We start from the raw sequence: 25,300 nt of genomic DNA, 5'->3' as shown, positions 1-25,300 counted from the left end.
GACTTCTCCAGAGGGACTGCCGCCATAGAGCACACCGGAAGCCAGGCCTAGAAAGGAGGAAGCCTGCGCGTAGCGGAGAGGTGGCAGGGGAGACGGGTGGTGTCGCAGCGCTGCCACGCCGCTGGAGGACCGTGAGGCAGCCCCGGCGGAGAGCGTGGCGCAGGCAGAACAGCGGACCGCAGTGGGCACAACTTCAGCCGTGCATCCTCACAGCCACCGTGCAAAGCGGTGCACCCCAGTGCCTGCAGGGATGTGTGCCCTCGCAGCCACCGTGCAAAGCGGTGCACCCCAGTGCCTGCAGGGATGTGTGCCCTCGCAGTCACCGTGCAAAGCGGTGCACCCCAGTGCCTGCAGGGATGTGTGCCCTCGCAGCCACCGTGCAAAGCGGTGCACCCCAGTGCCTGCAGGGATGTGTGCCCTCGCAGTCACCGTGCAAAGTAGTGCACCCCAGTGTGTAGGGATGTGTGCCCTCACAGTCACCGTGCAAAGTAGTGCACCCCAGTGTGTAGGGATGTGTGCCCTCACAGTCACCGTGCAAAGTAGTGCACCCCAGTGCCTGCAGGGATGATGCGCCCTCACAGCCACCGTGCAACGCAGTGTACCCCAGTGTGTGCAGGGATGTGTGCCCTCACAGCCACCGTGCAAAGTAGTGCACCCCAGTGCCTGCAGGGATGATGCGCCCTCACAGCCACCGTGCAACGCAGTGTACCCCAGTGTGTGCAGGGATGTGTGCCCTCGCAGCCACTGGAAAAAGCCTTTCACCTACAGTATGTCTAGGCATCGGTTACCTCAGAGCCACTGTGCAAAAAAGAGCACCCCGATGTGTGCAGGGATCCGTGCCCCCTAACAGCCATTGTGCAAATGAATGCACTTCGAGTGTGCACAGGGATTGTCCCTCTCCCCAGCTACGGTGCAAAGCAATGCAGGGAGTAGGGCTGAATGCTATAGAGGGTTGCCACGAGCTTTTTTTGTGAGGACCGCCCTGGAATATCACACGCTTTCCATTGCAGGGTTTATTGGGGCAGCTCTGCCCCCTCACCCTTGCAGAGTTGATTCCTCCTCCCGAGATCTGTAGCGCACTTTTCCCTCTCTTTGCGTGACTCGTCAGCAGCCATTACTCCTCCCTCTTGCAAAAAAAAAAAAAAAAAGACTGAGCTCCGTTGAGCTCTTTTAGTTGCTCCAGCAGCCACCTCCCCCAAGGAGCCCGGATAGCTCAGTCGGCAGAGCATCAGACTTTTAATCTGAGGGTCCAGGGTTCAAGTCCCTGTTCGGGCGAATCCTAGTTTTTTTAATTTTTCAATCTCTGATGCCACTTTCCTCCACCTTCTGTTGTGTCTCTCCTTGCGGCAGCCTCTGCAACCCCGCAGTCCTGTTCCACTGCCACTTTGGCCTGAGTTTGTGCAGAGATTTGCCACATCCCCCGGTTCTGTGCAAGGACATTTGTCCTTTAAAAATCTGGATTTGTAGCCTTACAGCTCTGCTTCCCCTCCCTAGAATCGCCCCATTTACCTGCGGATGTGAAAAAGATTATGCGCCCGAACAGGGACTTGAACCCTGGACCCTCAGATTAAAAGTCTGATGCTCTACCGACTGAGCTATCCGGGCGCTCTTAAAGAGAGAGCTTGTCATGCGTCCTACATGGTTCTTTGCAAACATTCCCCTGGTTTCTTAAACTTGCTTCATTTCTACTAGCTTTTTCAGCAATTCCCGCTCGAAGTAGATTCATGTCTCGGCGAGCCAGCAAGCAGGCCCTCGGGCTTCTGCGGTGAAAAGCAGCTGAGGCCCTAAACGTGCAATGACTGGTTCCAAGGGCTCCTAACGTGGAAGTGTTCACAGGATGCGGCTGTAATTTGCACTGTGCTGTGAGTATGAAAATTGGTACCTACTCAGTGCTTACTATTAATTCATATTCTTTCATTATGGCAGTTCCAGCTTCTGCATTTTCATGCACGTTGGAAATAAGTGGGGCTTGCCATAAACCCAAAAGGAACTATATGCCTGTTCCATCCAGGTGCCACGTACCTCCAGCAGTGGCCAGCACCAGCTGCCTTACAAGAAGGGGTAAGAAATTCTGCAGTGACAGATGTAGGATTATCCCGACGCCGCAGGTTTCTGATTGCTTTCAAAAGTCTTAGTTTGCTGTAACTTTCATAACTGTCCATTCGTGTCATCTGTATCACCTCTCCCCATTGATAATTTCCTGATGCACTTTTTCCAATCCCTTTTCCCTCCCCCTCCAGTCCTTGGTGCTTGACCCTGAGAGCCCTGGGGATGAGAGGTGCTGTATAATTACAAGGCATCAATATACAGCTGCTGCTAATCAATATCTCCATAACAAACATACCTTATTCGGCACTGGTGAGGCCCCATCTGGACTATTGTGTCCAATTTTGAGCTCCCCATTACAGAAAGGTGTGTATGCATTGGAGAGAGTCCAGCAGAGGGGGACAAAAATGATGGGGGGCTGGAGCACATGATTTACAGGGAAAGGCTGAGGGGTTGGGTTTATTTAATCTACAGAAGAGAAGAGTGAGGGGTATGTGATAGCAACTTTCAACTACTTGAAAAGAGGGTTTCTACTGAGGATGGAGAGAAGCTGTTCTCAGTGGTGATGGATGACAGAACAAGGAGCAAGGGTCTCAAGCTGCAGTGGGGGAGGTTTAGGTTGGATGTTGGAAAAATGCTTCAGTAGGCTGGTGGTGAAGCCCTGGATGGGTTACCCAGGGAGGTGGTAGAATCTCCTTCCCTAGAAGTCTTTAAATCCCAGTTTAACAAAGCCCTGGTTGGCATGATTTGGTTGGGACTGGGCCTTGGGGATTGGACTCAATCTCCTGGGGTCGCTTCAAAACCCTGTAAATTGCTCTCTTTTCCACTGCAGCCCCTGACTCTCTAAAATCTTTGCATTTTTAAAACAATGAAAATACAACACATAGGAATTTCCATCTTCAGTGCATGGAACAGATGCTGATGAATTCTTCGATGCACAACATGTAAGTCATATCTTTACAGGTGCATAAATCAATATTAAACTATGCTGAATCATATTTTTTTTAAATTAGGCCCATCAAAAGCACAACCATGGGCAGAGACAAGCCAAGTTTCCTTCAGCTTTACCCCAGACTGGGTGGTTTTCCATGGGATGCCAGCAAAAGGTTCTATTTAAGCAGAAGGGATGGGGTGCCTAGGGAGGTAGGGTTTATTTTTCATGTGATTAAATCAGGGTTTCACTAAATGGAGGGGGACTTGACCAGCTTAAATGCCACTGGGCTTGGAGTGTCTTGGATTAGGAGAGTGGGTTGTAAGAGGTGTAAGGAAATGCAATGAGGTGCTTTTCTCTGGGATCCAATCCAGTCATGTGAGTTATGGACACAACATACGTCTACACTAAGAAATTAGGTCAAATTTGTTAAGGTCGATTTTGTAGCACCTGATTTTGTAAGGTTGAAGGTGCATGGACACAGGCGCATGAAGTCAATGGAATGTGTCCCCGTTGGGGTTGGCTACTTCAACTGTGCAAGCAATGCACTGTGCATACCTATCCCACAGTTCCTGCTGCCCCCTTGCATTGTGGGGTTTTGTCCCAGTGCCTGGGTGTCTGTGGTCAGCACTTGTCACCTCCCCCACCCTTTTGAATGCAACAGCAAAAAGCGTGTGACACATGCATCTTTAGGAAATCTGGTCTGTTCAGAAAGCTACAGTGCCAGGAGCTCTAATCCAAAATAGGCTTTAATGTGTGTGGACACACTGTTTCAGAAGAAGATTTCCTTAGTTTGGGGCTTCCCTGTAGTGTAGATGCGTTGTTCTGGAATAGCTTATTTTAGAACAATAACTCCAGAATAAACTATTCTGGAATAACTCTGCAGTGTAGACGTACCCCTGGAGAGCAGCAGAGCTGACAGTGGTGGCCAGAGTGGTCACATTGGGGCACTGTGGGACACCTCCAAGAGGCCAAAATCTCACAATGCTCCTTCTGCACTACTGTAAGGTCAACCATCAAAGGTTAAATTTGGCTTTTCGCTCCTTGTGAAAACCAGGAATACAAACATCGACCTTAGGGGCCCTTCAGACACTTTAGTGTGAGCTGATTGCTTAGAAAATCAACCTATGTCACCTAAATTTGACCTACTTTCCCAACATAAACCAAGCTTTTGTATCATGGGGGTTATACTGATGCTTTATATTTATACAGCACCTTTCACCCGCAGACTTCCAGAATCAGGAATCTGGGATGAGGGTGGGTGGTGAGCTGTGCATGAGGAAATTAACAAAAGGGGACATGTTGTGTGGATATTAGGACTATTAGCTAGAATAATCCAATCCCCTTTGGCTTTGGGCTGGCAATCTCCAGCCCAAAGAGGACAATCAAAGTGAGCTTGGCAGAGGGAATGGAACTAAGTAAAGGGAAATGACACTGAATCTGTGAAAGACAAACTGTGTTACCCAGAGGCATCATTTCCTCAAAGGTGGGAGGAAGCCACATCTTTTGGGGTATTTCAACCTAATTTGAATAAAGTGCTGAGAAATAAACTGCAGGAAACTATCCCACCCTAGGAAAAGGATGGGTAGCTAGCTCATTTCTAATGGGTCTGGTGTCTTCTCATGTCTTACCTCAGCAGTGAGAACAGTGACCTCAGAGCTTTATCAGTACATTGCCATAATTAATCAGCTTCATGGTGCTGTAGTGAAAGGGTGAAAGTCAAGCACAGAGTAAGTCAGACTCTTCCAATATTAGATTAACACAGCTACCCTTCTGAGATCGTATACCAATATTTGTATTTCTTTTCCCCCAATGCAATTGCTACCTTTCTCCATCAGGGGGCAGACAGTACCAGAATTTTTTTTTTTTTGCACTATTAGCTACATGGAAGGAAAGATATTTTATTTAAAAAGTCACTGGAACTGTGACTTGCTATACAAACATTGGGTGAAAGGTCCTAGGTATAAAACTACAACTTTAATTGTGGACTTCTACAATTTGGTCTTCTCTCACACCTCTTAGAACTGTCTGCAAGTGGTCTTAGTTCATGGAAGAGTCTTTCTTACATGAAGAAGCTGTAATTATGGGCAATCCCCAGCATGCTGTAGGTGTTTGACCAAATGCTTATAAGGACAATGGGACAGAGTTCCTGAAGCGTTCAGCTCCCTGTTAGGTGCCTGCACGTAGTGGACAGAATTTCAAAAGGACACAGCAGCTCCCACTGAGAACAACAGCACAGGGGATCTGCACCATTAGAGGCCCAGCCAAGAGCCCAGAGCTTTGGAGAATCTGGTTCTGGTTTGGGGAGCTGAGCATTTTTGAAAAGCTAAGCCAAGGTTCTGACAATTGTAGAGCCTAATTAGGAGAGCGGCTCATGGTTATAAAGTACAGAGCACCCCCAAGCACCACTGAAGTCAATGGGAGTCTTTGAAAGTCAGAGAGATAGCCATGTTAGTCTGTAGCTTCGAGAACAACAAGAAGTCTTGTGGCACCTTATAGACTAACAGATAATTTGGAGCATAAGCTTTCGTGGGCAAAGACCTGCTTCATCAGATGCATCTGATGAAGCGGGTCTTTGCCCACGAAAGCTTATGCTCCAAAATATCTGTTAGTCTATAAGATGCCACAAGACTTCTTGTTGTTTTGAAAGTCAAGCCATTGCAAATCAGGGGCAGTGTGGGAGTACACAAAAGTATAGAGACATCATAGTCAGAGGATGAGCTGAGTGTGGGAAGATGTCTTGGGAGACTGGAAGAGGCACAAAGCACTTAGAATAATAAGATGGTGATGTGCTGACCGCAAACAGCCCATAAATCAAAGGAGCTTATGACTGTAAACTCAGATGGGCTGGGAGTGAGATCAGGCCAATAAATGCCCAGTTAGTTATGAGCTCATGGGGTGGGAGGAGGTTAAGTGTAGGCGCCTGGGGCTGTGGAGCCTGGAGGAGTCAGGGATGGGGGGATGAGGAGGAGCTCAGGGCTGGATGCTGAAGGTGTGGGGGATGCAGGAGTCAGGGTTGGGTGTGAGGAGGGGCTCAAGCAGGTCCATCATTGGGGAGTAAAGGGGCAGTTGCCCCAGGGCCCAGCATTTCACAGGAGTCCAGAACCCTGGTGTCACTGCTGCTACTTTGGCAGTGATGGCAGCTGGAGCTTCAAGCTGAGCCCCTTTGAACTGCTGTGACAGTGCTGCTGCACATGGTTGGGACATGGACATGGAGCTGAGCCCCCTCTCCTGTCCTGCCCTGGGGCCTGCTGTGGCTGTGGGTGCCATGGGGCTCACGGCAGAGGGCAGGGGTGTGGAGTGGTGCAGGAGTCTGGGTTGCAGTATGAGGAGAGGCACAGGACAGGAGGCTTGAGTGCAGGGGTCAGGACAGGGGGTTGGGAGTTGCTGGGGGGTTGCTCAAGGCTGGGGGGCACCTGGCAGCTTCTCCCAAGGGCCAGCCTGGGGTGGCAGGGGCCATGCAGGACATCTGGCAGCTGCTCCCCAGGCTGGCAGGGGCCATGTTGCCAGTGAGCAGCTGCTCCTCAGGTTTGAGGCAATTCCTCTTCCCCACACCCCCTGTTATCATTCTGGGCTCTAGCTGTGCCCTGTGCTCTCAGCCCTTCTGTGGTCATTCGTTAGTATAACTGCCCCTGCAATTGCATCCCTCCCTTTCTGTCTGACAAGAAACAATCCCATTCCAGGCACATCCCATTCTCCTGGCACAACCCAACCCTGACCTTGCTTCAGGTTCAGATCGGGGAAGCTGCATACCACAATCCCTGGTTAGGAGGGACTCTTGAACAAAGGGACTCACAGATCGACAGAGACACAGAAAGACAGGTGCACACATGCTCTCTGATATATAATAGAGGAGGGGTATGTCTGTGTGGCACTCACTGTAGGGGCCTTGGGGCTGGAGTACTCCTGTAATGTAAAGTGTTTTGCCATCCTTGGTGCTATGGAGGTGACTGAGAGCAGTAAGAGAACTAGTGAAACTAGGCAGTTTTAGACAGCACCAATCTAAATTTGTTTTCCACCTCTGCGATTTAAATGCAAGGGACCCTGATATTGGGGCAAGTATCTTTGGAGCAGAAAACAAGGTTGCAGCACCATTTGGGTAACAGCAGAGCTCTGTCCCTGCAGGACAATATCTAACCAAGACCCCACGCGCAGTGAGAAAGGGGTAGGAAAGAGAGGGAGGGGGGCGGCCTGCCCCTAGGAAGCTCATTTGCCTTTAGCTGGTTCAGAGGGCAGTCAGCGTGCATGTGGCTGGCCAAAAAAAAAAAAAAAAAAGCTTTCCGCGGTGCAATGCCCGAGGTCTCCAGGAGATGGCACATCCTCTTTCTCCTCTTCTCTATTGTCTCCCCCAGGCTGCATCTCTCGCTCGCTCTCTGGCTGTGCCTAGTTCGCTCTGCTCTGCTCTGCTCGGTGAGGATTTTGCAGTCCGAGGACTTCACCGTTTCCTGCCGTGGGGACGCTTTTCTGCACCGGCGCCTTTCATTTCGCTCGTCTCGCAGAGGCACCCGCCTGTATTTTGGACAAGAGCAGGCGGAGGACGCGTACCCTGGGAGAAGGGGAGCGTGTGTTACAGAGATCCCCGGGAGGAAGAGTAACTGGGAGCACGAACGCCCCAGCAGTACCCCTGCAATCTTTCCTCCTCGGCCCTGGAAATTGCGGTGGAAACAGCAGGTAAGAAACTGACCGGTGGCTGCTGTGGGGAGGGGGACGTGAAATTGACTAGGAGAGAGCGAACAGGGATTATTAGGCAGCGCTTGAGATGAACCCGGGGAAGGAATTGTTTAAAAATGGAAACACTGAAGGTGCAACAATACCGAGAGGAAGAAAAGGCTCTTCCGCCACAGTCCCAGCCCTGGAGACAATGTAGCAGCCAAAGGCAGAAGTCGGTAGCAGGTTGCTGGGGGAGGGGACGGACTGACCGATCCCCGCTGCAGGGGAATGCTTGTGGGGGTGGGACGCACATCCAAGGTTTTATTTCCACCTCCTTCCCTAGCTGGGGAGCTGGCTGGGAGAATTATTCATAGGAAGCGAAAGTGGCTTTTATTTTCCTCCACCCCCACCACCCCAGCTGTGGAGCAGCGGGCCCAGGATCGCCTTGGAGACATTTGTTTGGCATTGTGCCTTCTTACCAGGCCGTCTGAGCTCCCAGCAGAAAGGAGGGAGACCGGGTCGCAAAAAAAGAGAGACATTTCACAACAAAGCAGTGCAGATCCTGCGCCTGTGTCTTCCCCTCTCCTGTGGCTTTCCTAGAAGGCGGGGGTGAGAACATCTTTTCTGTTTGTTTGTTTTTTCCTTGTTAAGATTTTCCTGGTTCCTATGCCCCAGGAATAAAACACTCCTCCAAGAAGTGGGAAAGTGCATGGTGGTCTTGAAAGAACTGTAGGGTCTGGGATCTGTTTTTGTGTGTCATTTTTTAAAGGTGATGTGCAAGCACCATGGGAATTTGGTCCCTGTTAGGAAACTTGTACAATTCCACTCCTTATTGGAGTCTCCCATTGGTTAATTACATTATTTTCGGCATAAACAACAAGGAGTCTTGTGGCAACTTGCAGACTAATAAATGTATTAAGGCAGAAGATTTAATGGGCCAGTCCATGAAAGTTTACACCTCTAACAGACTAACACAGCTACCCTCTGAAAAGATTTTCTGGGATAATTTTCATTCCAGTCCTCATTTGCATGAAACGAATGTTTGTCTATTGCATTTAAGGGAGATAAAAGGAGATTATTTATGCACTGTATGTGTAGAAAGACAGGTTTATTTGTAAAAGCAATGAGAAGTCCTGTGGCACCTTATAGACTAACACATTTGTTGGAGCATAAGCTTTCATGGCCAAAGACCCACTTCATCAGATGCCTGCCTGGTTTATCTGTAATTTATATGGATTCTACCATAGGCCTGGTTAAAATGATAGCAAAATCCCTGGGTAAAGAGCCACTCTTGCATTTTTCCTCATAAAAATAAACCATACCTGACCTACTAAGAGAAAGTTTTGGTGCTAAATTGAATAAAAAACTGGGTTATTGTGACTCATTTCCTGCGCACAGTCCAAAAAAATCAAGCCCAGCCTTGTTTTTCCATAACTGTAAACCCCAAAAATAATAGCAAAATAAAAGAGGATTTTGGGAGAGCGCACCAAATAATCTAATGAGAACAAGTTGTTGGAACCTAGCCCTTTAAAATGTTCAGTCAGCCTGAAGAAGTGGCATTATTTTTACTAGCAAGACAATACAACAATCCACATCAAATTATAAAGTTGCCTGTCAGCAAAATCTGAGCAATAGAGAGATCCAGCTCTAGATTTTCTGTTCTCTTTAATGATGCCAGACTCTCCCAGCTGCTCCAGCTTTCTGCTGGGTTGGAGCAGTGTCTATATATGTTTCTTCCAACTCACCAGGGGCGTAGATCAGAGTCCTAGCTCTGTTCAGAAAGGCTCCTTTTCTTAGCATGTATGCATCTGTTAGACATCGGATTGTGCAAAAGAAAGCACTTGTCACAATGTTGATTGTGTCACAATAAACTGTGATGTTTTCTTGCCTTTGGAATAGAATAAATACCCTATGCCCAGTTCTTGCAAATTCTTATGCACATGCTTCATGGTAACCCTCTGGATTCAATAGGGCTATTCACAGGGCGAAAGCTAAGTGTGTGCTCAACTGTTTGCAGGATCTATGCTACAGCAAGCTGACATCGGTGTGATCTGATAAATACATCTTTGCTTTTTATGTCAATAATAGCAGTGTAGCTATTAGATAAAAGTGATTGGCAAACCAGGCTTTCCAGCCCCACCAATATAGCTGGACAGATGAGCACATGTTCAGCACCTTCCCAGGAATGGATAATGTTAAACAAAAGGTAAAGTGGGATCAGCATTTGTGGGTCGTGTGCTTCAGTGGGCAACCAGAAGAACAACCCCCCGACTCCCATCAGATATTTCTCTACGGATAGATCAGGTTTGTCCATAGAATCTACATGCCTGTAGTGCCTACATCTGTGTGTATGTGTAACACTGTAGAGTATGCTGCTAGTCACTCTCCCGTGGGCTTGACTAAGAGTTCCAGGGGTAGCAGGTAGGGAGGTAGGGGCTGTAACGGTAGACAGGCATGCAGCCTCACCCTTCTCCTTCCAGGGAGCATGGGATATGCTAATGCAACGTAACCCTCAACAGCATCCACTGGTGGGATAGATGGGGCTCTAGGGGGCACCCGCTGTGAGCTAGGGCTCTCCCTGGCAGAAGTAGGGCCCTGCCGTCCTTTGAGACCGAGCCTTCTGTAATTTACCTGTGCCAGCATCACTGCATCCAGTCTGGTGTGTGCATGCATAATACGGAATCCATCTAGGCCTGCTCCCCCGTCACTTACACCAGTTTGAGCCAGAGTAACCAGTTGGAAATTGAAAGGGAAATCCACACTATTGTACACACAATGGGCCCAAAATGGACCATCCCATGGCCAGGCTGCAAGGCCAACTGTTCACTCTTTTACCTTGGATGTTTATAGGCGTAAGAGCATCAAAGCCAGGAAGTCGCTGGTGTTAATGAGAACAGCTCCCATTGGCCTTCGCTTAGAGCAGCATTGCTAAGGCATAACAACCTGCATCCAGCCCTTGGTCGGCTTGGTTGGTCCGATTTGGGCCTGGGATGTCGGAAGTCCTGTGTGGATTGTGCAGGGTCCCGACCCCTGCAGCCACCACCAAACCCAAGAGAACCAGGAAGGATTTGATAGCTGAGAGTTCTTCAGCTGTGGCAATGAACGTGGCAGAGTCCCACTCGGGCAGTGCAAGCAGGAAATATGCCTGAAGATGGAGATCAGAGAGAACAACTGAAGGGACTGTCTCTGCCAATCTGTAACTGTGGTTTAAGCTTGGCTCCTGCTGATTTTTCTCACACTCTTGCTGTGACTTGTTCTGTCTGGGTCTAGCTGTGCCACACAGCTTCATAATTCCCTTTCCCAGGCCCTTTCCTTGGCCCAGCACTGTCTGTGCCAGAGGGGCAGTGGTATTTGCAGACACTCAGAGAAGGGTGGGGAGCCCAGAGAGGGATGGAATGAGAACTGGCTCAACCCCTCCATCACTTTCAGTGCTGCCCAGAGCCAGTTCTTCTATGTGATGTGCAAACTGCTCTGTGACATGGCTCTGTAACCCCTGCAGAGAGCATAAAACAGTTATTTCCTTGTCGATGGGCTTATGTTATTGGGAGAGAGCTGATATTTTGCAGGTAGCTCTTTCCTGAAGGGATGAGGGAATCTCTGTGTGGGGTGGGGTGGCGCGGGGCGGGGCGGGGAATGGACTCTGCCTGTGTCTAAGCAACATCAGACTTTCAAAGTCTCAGAGTCACAGCAAGCTCCAGAGGGGAGCTAAAGGTTATGTTCAGTGTTCCCTGTAAGCTGAGCTCTTGGGTGGCCCCCCAGGAGAGATTCAGATGCTGCCCAGCTGATGAGCAGAGCACCCATAGCCAGCAGCTTGTGTTTCCATTGGTGGTGCACATTCCCATATGCCTTGACGCACATAACAAAAGCAGTTAATAGCCTTTCTGTCCTGTACACCTCCTGAGCATTGAATGACTCCACTCTATCAAAGGGGCTGTGAGCAGGGATACAAGACTCCCAGGCATGCATAGAGTGGAAATACCACTGGAGGGGAGGGAGTGTGTGTGTACACCGAGGCTCAGGCAGATCTGATTGCTTAAGATTAGCTAGGGGTAAGGTAGGTCTCAGGACTCAGCCTGCTGAGCTCTTCTGACAATCTGGCTACATGCATCGCAACCACAGCAGAGCTGGTTTGGAGCCCCTGCCCTGATGCTAAGTGCTGATCCCTCAAGAAGCTGGCCCTGAGGTCTTTGTGCCTTGGCCCTCAGATGTGTCTTTGGCCTGAGGCTGCAATCAAAGGAAGGTGCTTTCCCTGGCGGCATCAATCGTCACATGCCGCTGAGCTACACAGCGGAAACTTCTGCGCAGGAAATGGGAGTGGGCGGCTTGCAGAAGGTTTCTGACTTGCTTGGGCAGTCAGACGCCGAGCAGCACTGCAGACCCAGTGCACCTGGGCACAGAGAGATGAGAGATCACTGACATATAGAAAAAGCTGAGAGGAGCCAAGGCCCTGTTTCTGCTGACTCTAGCCATCCCTGCCCAATGACAGCTCTGATGCCTTGTAGGTCTTGACCTATCAAATTTGTGTGACGTGCCAAGCAGGCTCTGTTGCATCCAGGTGCAAGTGGAGGCTGCAGAAGGGGAACTGCTCTTCTTAGCCCTCTGCACTGAACATCAGCAAATCACAGATCCTCTATGGTATTTGCTCCCTTGCTTGCAAGCATGCAGGGTTACACTGCAAGGAAGGGAGGCACAGAGGGAAAAATTGGCTTTGCCTGATCGCCGTTATATTAACAAGATATTTGGCCCAGACTACGAGACCTTGCACCTATCTGTGCAGCATTTTGTACCTGTGCAGCACAGAACTGAGCCCTTACCATTGTGGAGGGCGGTCAGACCATCAAACACTCCCAGGATGGCTCCCACACGGGAGAGGAGATGGCCCTGTGTCTAGATTCACATGTGTGAAGGCCAGATGGGATCTCCATTTTTCTAATAATCTAATCCCACTTCTGCATAACTTGAGACCGAGAACTTCCCCTGGGGAACCCTGCACCCAGCCCATAGCATGTAGTTGAGCTAGAGCATGTTTTTTGAGAGAGGCATGTTGTCAGAAAGCCTTCAAGCTATGAAGCCCTGCAGCTGCACCTCCTGTTAGTCACAATGGTAGGTGGCATAAGTTCCTAACTGTGCTACAAAATGGAGAGAGCCCATGGGTAGAACTTCGTAGAGTCTCTGCTATGTGGATTGGCTTCAGCCCTGGGATGGAATCTCACTGCAGCAGGAGGAGGCAGACCTTGTACCTCATAGGCTGCAGATTCCATCTACCCTATGAGTTACAAAGGGGCCCATAAAGGAGTGGCCGAATGTGGGGCTATACATTACAAAAACCTGAAGCTGTTGCCTAGAGGTGCCAACTCACAATTGCCCCTTGCTCTGCATCATGCTTGTTTGGCTGTGATCACATGGAGCTGCTCAGCTGCCAGCGAGGCAGAGTCCAGTCCAGGTGCTCTGGAAGCCTCCCATCCCTGGCTCTGCATGGCGCAGGGGTTCCCCATCCTGTCACGACCAGCCACCCGCCTTCCCGCAGCAGGATTTCCTCCTCAGCATGGAAATGCGTAGAGAAATGATTGAAGAGCCTATGTCATCAGCAGATCCACATCCTGCCTGCCTTCTCCAGGGAGGGCTTGGGATTGAACTCAACTCAGCACCACTATTAATAGGAAACATATTGGCTTAAAGAGGAAGAAACATACTGCTACAGGTTGGAGGCAAACCGTGCTGTCTTTTGCCTGCCTGTTCGTGTGTGTGTGTGTATAGAGCAATGCAGGAGAATCTCTGGGTTGCTTTAGCATAGCATTGTCCCCAGTGGAAGGCTCTGGTTGTATCCCCACCCTAGCTCTGGCTTATTTATACCTGGTCCTGCAGATTTCCAAGACCAGCATCTGATGAAGTGAGTCTGTGCTCACGAAAGCTCATGCTCAAAACTTTTCTGTTAGTCTATAAGGTGCCACAGGACCCTTCATTGCTAAAACAACCCCAATGCCTCTTGGCTTCAGGGAGGGCATTGCACCTTGCAGGCTAGCACTCAGAGGTCTCTGTCTCAAGGCAGGGAGACTAAAGCTGTGAGCTAAGATTTCCAAAGGGCAGGTAGTGATTTTGTGTGGGCTACATGAGACCTTTTGAAGGAGCCTGATTTTCTAGGTACAGAGCTCTTGCCCTCTGCAGCAAAGCAGATATGTTGTCAGGTGTCACAAATGAGGCCCTGAAAATCCATGGTTGCCTTCAAAAAGTAGGCCAGAGGGAAAAGGTATTAGGGTCTCAAGGGAGAGCTGCTAAGGCTTGATCCATTTCACACTCTTGTGAGCCTCTGAAGCGTCATTACTCATCAGCACAGACCGGTTCCTGTCATCTGCTGAGAGATGTTGCTACACTAGTAATTAGCATCTAGATAGCTGCAGGGATCAGGGCTGTTTAAATAGCTCTGATAGAAACAGACATGGGGCATGTGGCCCTGGGGCAGATCCTGGTAGTTTCACTGCTGGGGAAGGAATGCGCAATTTACAACCATGCAGTGATCAGTGGACACAGTCTGACTATGGAGAGCTGGAGAACTGACCCAAGTTCTGGTGCAGCCATCCACCCTTGAACGGTTGTGTGAATTGACTGAGGTGTTCTCCAAAGTCGAAAAATTCCAAAAGTTGAGCATTGCAAAGTGTGCACAGCAGGTCTAGGGCTTGAGCTGCAGCCTGGGGCATGACATTTCTTCTTGTCCTCCCCCTGCCCTGCGACAAAGTGATCCCAATGGCATCGGAATAGGAAGGGGCATCAGCTGGTTCTTCACTGGTGTTCATTCCATTATGTGATGATTCCTCCCTTCCAGACAAGTCGGGGAAAACTAGTTGGCATAAATGGTCATTGGACTTTGTAAAATCCAAGTGCTGACTGTACCGCATGTTCTAACACAGCAGCCTCCCTCTGTGTTTTCAGCGTAACGGCGCAGGACTGAGAAAAAATAGCTCTGTGCCACCAAGCCAGTTAGTAACAATCCTACTTAACTCCAGGCACATCTCTGACCCAGTTTTGAGCAGGGCCTTGGCACAGAGATGTTCCAGGGTGTCCCTGGCCCTGAGGGCTGGTCAGGAGTGTAGCATTTGTTGGGAGGAGGGGTGCTCGGAAATCTTTCTATTTTACTGCCAGAATTCTGGGCAGAAAGGAAAACTCTCCTTTTCACTGGCATTTTCCTCACATATCCTGGAGTTTGCACTGAAAACTTGATTTATTTCTTGTTAATTTTTGTTGCTAGACATGGGAATGTTTTTATATTTGGGGTTTCTTTAAAAAAAACACCCTCCAAAACTTGACAAAACTTTGGTGAAAAGCCAAGAAGAGATACTTATTCATGTGAAATTCTCCCTGCTGTTGTAAAAGTCATTTTCTGCCCAGCAGTCTGATGGAGCATTTTGAACCATCTCCACCCCCAAGTCCTCCAGACACTGCTGTTATTCCCCACACCCCCAGTCCTTCCACTGATATTTCTTCCACTCCTCTTTGCTCTTCCCATTCAGGGCCTGACCCTGAATCCATCAACGGGAATTTTTTCTGTTGCCTTCCTTGAGTTTTGGATCAGGCCCAGGCCCCCACTTCCTCTCCCTCTGTCTCCCTCCCTCCCACCCCACCCTCACAATCCATCTCTTGTAGAGCCAGTGGTGGAACTATTCCATATGATACCAATGCATGTGTCTCACTGTGTGCTGCAGATGAAATACAGGCAGTCTCTAAAGAAAAGCCAACTGGGCACTGAGTTCGCCCTGCTAAACACCTTTGTGTTCAGCTGTGGGCCTGGATAATTTTTTTTCCTTGAAAGCGCCTGCTACTTATTTATTTACTAGAAGACTTCCTGGGTTCTTCAGGGCAGGGCTCTGGTAGTATGGGGGGCAGGAAGGAGACTGGACATCCTGCCTTCAGGCTTGTCCCTGGGTCAGCCTGGGTTGGGCACATTCTTCCTGCCAGCGTCTTCCCAGGGACTGTGTGTGTATGGGGGTGGAGGAAGCATTCAGGCTACCCTTCAGCACTCCCTGGGCCAGCACTAAGGCTGCAGGGTGCCATGCTGGTCAGGCAGAGGCTCCCTGGGGCTGCTTGGGGCAGGGAGGATCACCAGGTCAGGTGGCTAGGAACAGCCAGAGCCCTTCCGCAGCTGGCCTCTCCAGAATGGCTGTCCCTGCTACCAGAGCCCTCCTTTCGCTGTTTCTTAAAAATAACCAAGTCCCAGGCACTTTCCCCTGTCCTGGCACACCCAGACCCTGGCCTTGCTTTAAATTAGGATAAGAGGAAGCTGCATACCAAATCTGGGGGTCCTATGCTTACGTTTTAGGAGGAGTTCTTGAACAAGCAGACTCACGGACAGACACACAGACAGAGAGACAGACAGATGCTCATTTCTAAAATATGGAGAGAGAGATTTTCTTCCTTCCTATACAGATGTTCATGACTCCAATCATTTAAGGCTGGGTCTCCATCTTGTGTCAGGCTTCTCTGGCTGGTGGAAGGGCATGGTTCTCCAGGGCACAGAGCTTGTTTTACTTTGGGGTCATCCTCCAGTTATTCATATGACAGGAGAACCCAGAGACTGAAGCCCCATTGTGCTAGGTGCTGTATGTGCACATGGTAAGAGAAAGTCCCTGCTCTGAACAGCTTACAATCTAAATAGACAAGCCAGACCAAGGAAGCATTTCCACTATGCACACACCCTACCTCACAGTTTAGACACCAGAAGTGAAGTGACTTGACCAAAGTCATACAGTAAGCAAGTGGCAGAGCTGGGACTAGCCCACAGCTCTCCTGCCTTGTCATATGGTGCTCTATCCATTGGAAAGTGCTGCCAGCCAAGAGGCTTACTGCACCCTGGGAACAAACCTTGTAAATGAAGTAACTGTTAGTCCAAGCAGAAGGCAGCCAGCTCTGAGCTGCGGCCCTGGAGGGAGATCTGCATAGAAGCGGTACGTTGCAGGATGGATAGAAGCTACAGCCTGAAGGAGCTGTGGCCTTTTTCAGGCCTGCTCCTCCCTCTGCCTGCTTATAAATGAGTATGAATTGTCTCCCCTTTAAAGGCATAGCCTCCACCTCCCTGGATCCCACAGGCCTTCCTCCTGAGCTTGCTCTGCCTCCTTGACCTTGGATGTTTGATGCCTTCTGAGATGCTTCCGGCTGCCTCTGAAAAGCTGGGGGAAGGGAAGCCCACGTTGCACATGCATCTTCAGGCATCCAGGGTCTCTTTCCCAGCAGATGAGGCTGCACTGACTCCCTCTTCCTCGCTCAGCTGATACTGCCTACCCCAGCGCCTGTCTCTCCACCCGATCTCTGGGTTGCATCTGCTCCAGGCCTGAGCCGGGGGGAGTGGGGATGTGGGGACGACTCACAGCTAGAGAGTTCACTCTGCTGTGAATTCCCACAGTCTTGAGCACAATTTTCTGCTTGGCTTCCCTGGCCCTTCCCCCCCGGGTGGAGCAGGTGGTGCTCAGCTGCTGGGAGCAGAGCAGAGCAGAGCAGGCACATGGCAGGCTGTTTGCAGTTGGGCTGGTTTAACCCTTCCCCTGTGCAGAGGCATGGTCCCTAAACCAGATGGATTCCCCTGTCCTCACCCCACATCCCTCCTTTATTTAATCTCTGATGTGCATCAGTTTGGACAGGGCAAAACTCATCCTCCCTTTTTCTCGGCAGTCTGGCCAGGAGCCGGGTTGCTTGGTGAATTGGGTAATGTCACTCTGATTGTGACCCCACCTCTGCTCTTCTGGATTTGCTGCCATTCTGGGGACCCCTGCGGCACCTCCATAATCCACTCTGGTAGGCAGACATGCTGTGGCACACAATGGACTCGCTAATGCAGCAGGTGCAGCTAGCAGGGTGTTCATAAAGGCCAAAAAGAGGTGAAAAAAAAGTTTGTCCCAGCCCTTTAAAATTGTACCTGTCCTTGTGTAGAGCCCTAGTTTGAAGGCAGGCTAAAGCAGGGGACAAGGAAAATGATTTCCATGGGGTGAGCCCCATGGAAGAAACTCGGCAGGGGACAAACAGTGACACTCCCCCTCACCCCTCCAAGAATTTCAAGCAAGTACATTAGAGAAACAAAGCTGCGGCCATGCCTGGTGGCCGTGGAGAGGTCGCTCCCCTCTACATCCGTTTTCCCTGCAGAGCAGGGCGCAGGCGTGTTGGCAGAGGGCAGTGTGGGGAAGTTTGCCCCACAGCCATCTGTGCTGTATCTGAGCCTAGCCGGAGGTCACCGGTCCCCCGGGCTGCAGATCCGGGATCTTTAATCAGCATTATGTGATCTTTCTGTAAATCTTCTTGCAGGAGCTGTTGGCGGCCTGGAAGGAGACCATCCCTTCTGAGCGTGTGAGAGAGCGAGAGAGCGGAGTGGTGTGGGAGGTGAACTCTCTGCTCGGGGTGGCTGAAAGGGCCTACTGCCCCTTCAGGCTTTCAGGCTTCCCTCTTGTGCGTCACACCAGCTGTGCCAAGCAATCGGTTCAGCCATGCATAGCAAAGTAAAAAGGGGGCTGGGCCTCTCTCCACCCCCCTCCCCTTAAATTTTCAGCCTGGCTCTGTCTGCCTCCTTGCCTCCCCACCAAGTTCCTCTGCCGATGACCTTGGTCAACCCTGGAGGGGATCTGTCTGGCAATTTACAGTATCATGTGCCTTACGGATCCATCTGCAGACCGGGGCATGGGAGGGGTCCATTGTGATGCAGACCTCATGGCCAAACATATTTGTGGATCTGGGTGAATTATGAACATTTCATTAGACAATTCATCCTCTCCTTGTTCCATTTGCTAATTACCTTTAAACAGTCTGAGGGCCAGATTTTCAAAAGGGCTCCACCCCCAGCACCTGCTGCTGAGAACAATAGTGAATCCGTCCTCCCCCTGAACCCATGTACAGTGGGAACAATGGGGGAGAGCGCTTTGGAAAATCCAGCCCCTTGATTTTGATGCTTTCGTTATCTGACATCCTGCCGCAAATGGTTCATGCCAATGGGTGTCAGTTTCTGAGCTGCTGTTTGCCACCTAAATTGCATCTTATGGTCTCCACTCCCTGCATTAGACATTTCTATCAATAATAACAATGCTTCCACTTGTACCGAACTGGATAAAAAAATATAGAAACCTTCATGCTTCAGGGTTAACCTGACCAATAACTTGAGGAGGATCAGGAGAAAGCTTCCCATCTGGGAAGCCTATTCCCTAATGCTCCATGGAGGGATTTCAGGAGTAGCTGATGGTGGGCATGATCAGAAGTAGAAGACAAGCAGAAGCATGAACCGTGGGCCCTATCCAGCATGGCTATGGTATGGGCCTGATCCAAAGCCTGCTGCTGATAGTGAAACGATATCGTTGGATCATATAGTCAGGTACTACTGAGATAGCAGCCCTGCTGGGGCAACTTGTCAGAGAAAAAGTTCCTACTTGTGGTGCACATCTGCACATGCCTTGGTGCACATAACAAAATTTATTCCTCTATATTAAAATATTAGAGGGCATGTTGGTTATTGTATCTGAAATAACAAGAAACTGAGCCCATTCTGCGGCTGGCCAGTAATAAGCCAGATGTGAGCCAGGCAGGATTTGTATTCTCTGACTGGCAGCCAAAGTTCTGGCTTCTAGCGGATCCCCTGGGCTGGAAAGGAAAATTCCCCCTTAACTGCAGCCTGGCAGCAACATCCCCTTTCCTTGGTTTTCATCTCTCACACTATTGCGTTCAGCAGCAGCTGGTGCTGGAAATGAAATTTCCCTTCCCTTGAGCAAAAAACCTTCAAATATTTAGGTCTTGGCATTCTTTGTTAAAATCAATAGAAGGGTTGGATGTGGTTTCCTGCCCCCCACACCATCCTCCTTAAATGTGATGAGGATCAAGCCATCACTTTTCTAGCCTGGCAGCAGGTCCATTTCACCTGAGAGGTACCAAATATGGTTACCGGCCCAGCATTTAGGCGGGTTTCTGTTATTGTCAGTGTTCCTTATAGGCTGAGTACCTGGGGTGGCCACCCAGAAGAGATTCAGGTTCCACCCAGCTGATTAGCAGAGAGCCTACAGCCTCCCAGAGCTGGCAGTGTGTGTTTGTACTTGTGGTGTACATTTGCACATGCTTCGGTGCACATAACAAAATGTTTTCCACCCATAGAAGGAAAAAATTAGAGGGTACATTGGTTCTATGAAGTAATATTATCATCTACTGCTTACTGAGCATTTTTCCTCACTGGATCTCAAAGCATTCTACTATAAATATCCCCATTATATAACTGGGGAAAAATAGCTGTAAGTTCTTCAGGGCAGTGACTGGTCCTACTGTGATGGGGCCTCAGTGCTGATACAGATGTTTGTTACATGCTATTTTGTATTGCACTCAATCAGGGAATTGTAAGAGACAGCAATTCATTGGCTTTTAACAACCATCTCGTAAATATCCATTCTGTTCAATAGCTTGGAAACCTCAGTAAACATGTTTTTCTTCATCATCAGCTGGTGCTTAATAAACTTTTATAATGTAAACAAGAGCCTTAGACTTCATCTCTGCCCCAATTTTTGTACTGGCAGAATTATCAGCAGAGATGATTTTGATTTATTTATTTAGTTTTTCAATAAGAATAATCCTCTCAGTACACCCTGTGGGGAGGACACAGCATTTCTGTTATAAAGGTGCTTCATACCAGCATAGCTCATTCCCCTTCCTGTACAGGAAGAAGCTCAGAGGAGAAAATGGGCTGGTACAGACCAGTACAGTGTACTGCCAAGAAGTGGCTGCTATACTGGTCTGAACATGGCCAACATGAAAGCGATGCTGTGGTAGTGCTTTCTTTGCTGCTGGAACTTACCACCAATTGGGATGTGGGGAAACAAAAGGGGCAGCTGCCCCAGGGTCCAGCATCTTAAAAGTGACTGAGGCTCCCAGCCACCACTACCACAAAGGGAGCCCTTCAGGTTTCCATGAAGGGCAGGCTGAAGGAATCTGGTCCTCAGCCCTGCCCCTCCCACCTAAGGGCCATCCCCTTCCAGAGGCCCAGAGCTGCCCCCCACCTTGCCTAGGACCCCATCTGTCCCAAGCTGCATACCAGTGAGTCCCAGTACTTACTATCACCCCTGAATAAACTATACTGGTACAAGTTGAACCTCTCTAGTCTGGTTCTCTCTCGTCCACCAACATCTGTAATCTGGCATGAGTTTAATTAGCTGGATGACCACTTATTATGAGTGTGGCCAAGTTTCTGCAGTCCCATAAAGTTTGTTTCCAGCCACCAGTCCTGGCTGTCAGTGTGCTGTGCTGTTATTTAGCTGGAATTTACCCTAAATGTGTCCTAAGAGCCCAGCCAGCAGTGGAAGCGTTGGCAATGTGCTAGACAATATTGACCTCCCATGATCCGGCAAATTCACTCATCCAGCACCGGTGAGGTTCGGAGGGTGCCAGACTAGAAAGGTTCAACCTGTAAAAACATTTTTATGCCAATAGAATTGCATCCATACTCAGGCAGTTCCATTGCTCTAGCTACACCAGTGTAGTTAAAGTGGTACAACCTTTGTGTGCCAACAAGCACTCAGATAAACTTCTTTTAAAGCTCCAGTGAGTAATTCTGTCCCCACCCCTCCACCCTACCCAGGTGATCCAAAGAAATCTTTTCTAATTGCAGTTAGAATTCTGAACACTAAGGGCCAAATTCATGCTAGCGGCAAGTGGACATAACTCCATTAATGTCCCTGGAGCTGCACCAGTTCATACCAGGAATGGATTTGGTCCAAAATGTTTAAACTCCAAGTCCACTTAAATATTTTTCATGATTTTTCAGATGGGGTGGTTGTTGTTGAATTAAAATCCTGTATTTTTGTTCTCAGACTAAATGCAGCTGTTAATTGTTTTCAGCTGTGGAAAGTTGTGGGTTGAACCAGTTGCTCTGATATTTGAGAAATAAATTTGATCAATACCACCCAAATCCAGGCCTTGAGAGATGGGCTTTGGAAACCCCACCCTAAGTCTCCCATCCCTCTCTCTTTTCCCCAGCCTGTCTGTTTAACCATATACCTTTCCAGGGTATACATTTGCCTAAGGGTTGTTTTAAGAATGCCATTGGCCACTGTAAAAACAACAAGAAGTCCTGTGGCACCTTACAGACTAACAGATTTATTGGAGCATAAGCTTTTGTGAGCAAAAACTTGCTTCGTCAGACACATGTAGTAGACAAAGTCTAGCGAAGTGGATCTTTGCCCACGAAAGCTTATGCTCCATAAAATCTGTTAGTTGTAAGCTGCAACAAGACTTCTGGATTTGATGTGATCCTGACAAATGCCAGGAAATTTAAAGTCAGAAATCTATTCCTTTAATTACTGTTTGTATGAAGGAAAAATTGTTCTTCTGTGTTCCTTTGCCATTTGATTCCAGCTTCTTTCATTCCTCGGCAGAGATCTCACAAGCCAAATTTCAGACTGATGTATAATTTTTAAATAGCTTTCTAGGTAGAGGGAGGGTTTCTAATGGAAATGCAGACGGATGCTTACCTAACTGGCAAAGAAGACCGAGAAAAAAGACAGGCGTTCCCAGCCGAGTTGAGACTTGGAGAGAACACATGGAATTGGGAGGAGGGCAAAAACCTATTAGATTGTCCAGTCCATTCTGCGGCAGTGCAGAACTCTTAGACATTTCCATGGGGTAATCAGGGAAGTTAGTAGAAGAGGAGCCAATTCCTGTGTCTAGTGGTTGCCTGTCTAGACCAGTATTTCTTAAACTTTTTGACACCCCAGAACACCAAACAATAATATTTTTTTAATGTGGAACACCTCTGAATGTTTTCTTCAAAACAAAAGTTGTTGTCAGACCTAAAGCAACCTCAAACCAAACCAAACAGCATAATTCACAGTGAAAACAAAACAAAGTAATTTAATCAGATGTCATAGCACTGAAGAAGTAGCATTGTATCTGGGTTTAATAACAGAAAATGGATATGGTCAGTGTATTTTCCCAAAGAGTTCTGGCACACCTGTGAGTTGTTCATGAAACACCAGTGTTCTGTGGAACACAGTTTAAGAAACACTGCTCTAGACGGAGCCACCTTCTTTTGAAAGATGAGCTCTACAGAGGGCTTTACCAGCACCAGACTGTAGCACCACTATGCTGGACGCTTAACTTGTTCTTAGGCCTCACTTTGGCCCTCTGTGCAGGGGTAAATTTTAGGTATTCAGGGCTGACTTTTAAAAGAAGCCCTCAAATACCTAATTCCACTCCCTGTGCTTTGGAAAAGCCACCAGAGTTGAGGTGACAAGCAATGGTTTTCTGATCCGGGGAAAACTTCAGAGGTATTGAAACATTTTCCTTTCTTGAATCAGTTCTACAGGGCAAAATCTTGAAAATGTTCATGAATTGAAAATCTGGAAAATCCAATCCACCTTTGTTTGGATCTGTAGAAATGTTTCATTTTGATAAGTTCTGATGTTATAATTAGCTTAATTTTATTTTTTAAAAAGTCATTTGGAACCAGAAGTCTGGAATTTTTCATTTTATTCATTGATTCCAAAGCCCTAAGGGTCTGTTGTGATCATTCGCTAGTCTAATTTGTGGTCCTCATTAAGTTTGGTTTACAATGCAAGCCAAAGCACTTGCTCAGAACAATCCCTTTTTGGAAGTAAATAATTCCCTATTAAAACACTTGGATAATTTCAAAATGTTTTGCAAATAAGTTCTTACGTCAAAAGCATCACCAGAAGTGACCCTTTCCCAGGAAAAGTTTCAGTTTTGATGAACTGGCATTTTATGATGAGAAACAATTTGTCATAAACTTCCGAACTGGCTGTACTCCAGGGCAAAGTAATGAAACCATGAGCAGGGGCCATTTCGTTCTGCTAGAAGGGCAGGTGTGACTACCATGTTCAGGAGCCTCTCCTCTCTTGATTGTTTTTGCGGTATCTCACTGAGTCACAGGACATGGTCTGGAGGCCGCTGAAGTTGCAGGGAGCTTCTTGTATCGAATGTATTGGACTTCGGAGCAGTCCCTTCCTTCCCCCACCTCCGCCCCCCGAGTTCTGTCCTATGCTGCTGAGCCTGCGCAGGGAATCATCAGATAAATATGAAAGGCTGCTTCAGCTGCAGTCTGGAGGGTAACCAGGAGGCAAGTTGGGGCCATCAGAACACAGAGGGAGTTAGCCCAGGCTTTTCAGTTGCCGTTGACTTTATGCATGCTGCCTGCACCCATGTGCATGCTGCCTGATAGAGAGCTCTCACAGAAAGTCTGTAGCTCTGACGCTGACCTTACTAACCCAGGGTTTGCATCAGCGTGCTTTGCTTATGACTCAGCAGCACAGGGGAGCTGGCACACAAACCATTTTAAAGAAGCCTTTATAGAAAGCCAGTGGAGTCCAGGGTGCAAAGGGGTACTGTCTGCTCCATTCTCTTGGTTACATCACTCACTTTTCAGATGATCCTCTTCAGTGCCAGGTTACTGGCTGAAGGAGCGTGTTGGTTCTCCAGTCCTTGTTGCATAGGGTAGGAGTGAGCAAACTTTTTATGGCAGCCCCCACTTTTCATCCCTGGAATTTGCAGGGACCCACCAACCTGTCTAATGTAATGCAAAGTGACGGGCAATTCAGTTACATTCTGACAAAAAAAATACTATTTTGTCATGTGTGAGAAAATACGTCTGTGGAATGTAAAAACTGAAATGTGACGCAGGGCCTGAGCGGCTCTGCGCTTGGTGGCATGTTACGGGGACAAAGGACTGTGACATGTAGGTGGCAGAGGGAACAAACCAACGCTCTGAGATACATGTGGCGAGGGGATCAAGTAGTCTCTGTGTGTCAGGAAACAAGGTCTCAGTCAGGAGCAGGCAGTGCCCAGCACTGTAGCTGACTTGCCCGCTGGGTCTGTGCAGCCTGTCCCCTGCCCCGACCTCCATTCCATTGTCTTTGATGCAACTCTTCATTCCAAACGTCTGCCTGACCAGAGTTTGTAACTCCTGTAATCACCCCATGTCCCCAGACTGCTGATTAGCCCCATGCTTGTCCCTGTCACCGTGGGTATATGGAAACTGGAATTGCCAGATTTCCTGTCCTCCCCTCTGGTTGCTTTTCAGGAGCTCTGGGGCGTGTTTCCAAGATGTGACCTCACTGCTGCGCTGGGGCGTCTGGAGGGAGATCTCCCTTACCCTTGCCTGTCCTGTCAGACGCCACCCAGCCATGTGGTTTGAGCAGGGTGTGAGCTCATTTCAGTCTCTGCTGTAAATTTGTCCCTGGGTTTGTCTCCTGCTGACGTCTGGCCCCCTTTCCTCACTGCTGTTCCCGGCTGGCTGGCTGGGTTTCTCAGGGCAGAGGGAGTGGTGCTTTTTTACTGCCTCCAATTCATGTGCTCAGAGCTTGGCTCCCACAGAAGGGTGGCCGCTTTGTTTCCAGTGCCAGCCAGTCCCTATGCTCAGCGCAGTCTGTTAATGTTAATGTGCTTGGGGCTCTGCTTGACTACCAGGGAGGAGGCTTGGGAGTGGACTCCTCCTGTTGAGAAGAGACAGTGAATCTCTTGTGCCTGATTCTCTTCTTAACTCGAGTCCCTCTGCTGAAGTCAGTGGACCTACACCTACTGCAGGCTGGATCCCTGGTCTTGTGCGCTCAGGACCATTCTGGTCCCAAACAAGGGAGTTTGCTGGAGCAGGGGAAGTTGATGCTGGCCCTTCTGATGCTGGCCTCTAGCCTCTCCTGGGGGTGGGAGCTGCCAGGGCTG

The 25,300-nt window shown here is 48.9% G+C and overlaps 1 protein-coding gene and 2 non-coding genes across 7 annotated transcripts in view; 2 read left to right on the top strand and 1 right to left on the bottom strand.

The window, feature by feature from the left end:
• Positions 1–1,202: 1,202 nt before the first annotated feature.
• On the top strand, positions 1,203–1,275 carry TRNAK-UUU (transfer RNA lysine (anticodon UUU)). Its single transcript has one exon. It is a non-coding gene; the product is annotated as a tRNA-Lys (tRNA).
• A 257-nt stretch (positions 1,276–1,532) lies between these two features.
• TRNAK-UUU (transfer RNA lysine (anticodon UUU)) lies at positions 1,533–1,605 on the bottom strand. Its single transcript has one exon. It is a non-coding gene; the product is annotated as a tRNA-Lys (tRNA).
• A 5,768-nt stretch (positions 1,606–7,373) lies between these two features.
• The window catches only part of PIK3C2B (phosphatidylinositol-4-phosphate 3-kinase catalytic subunit type 2 beta), a 71,930-nt gene continuing 54,003 nt past the window's right edge, over positions 7,374–25,300 (top strand). For 3 of the 5 annotated variants that reach the window (XM_074977413.1, XM_074977412.1, XM_074977410.1), the window contains exon 1: positions 7,375–7,648. The gene's annotated coding sequence lies outside the window, so the exon portion shown is untranslated. Of the gene's footprint in view, positions 7,649–8,131; positions 8,237–25,300 lie in introns of those variants that run through there. The other 2 variants (XR_012642573.1, XM_074977411.1) reach the window with 2 other exon arrangements.

This window comes from Carettochelys insculpta, chromosome 26, assembly GCF_033958435.1.
Source record: "Carettochelys insculpta isolate YL-2023 chromosome 26, ASM3395843v1, whole genome shotgun sequence".
NCBI lineage: Eukaryota > Metazoa > Chordata > Testudines > Carettochelyidae > Carettochelys > Carettochelys insculpta.
This window is presented reverse-complemented; position numbering and strand designations above follow the sequence as displayed.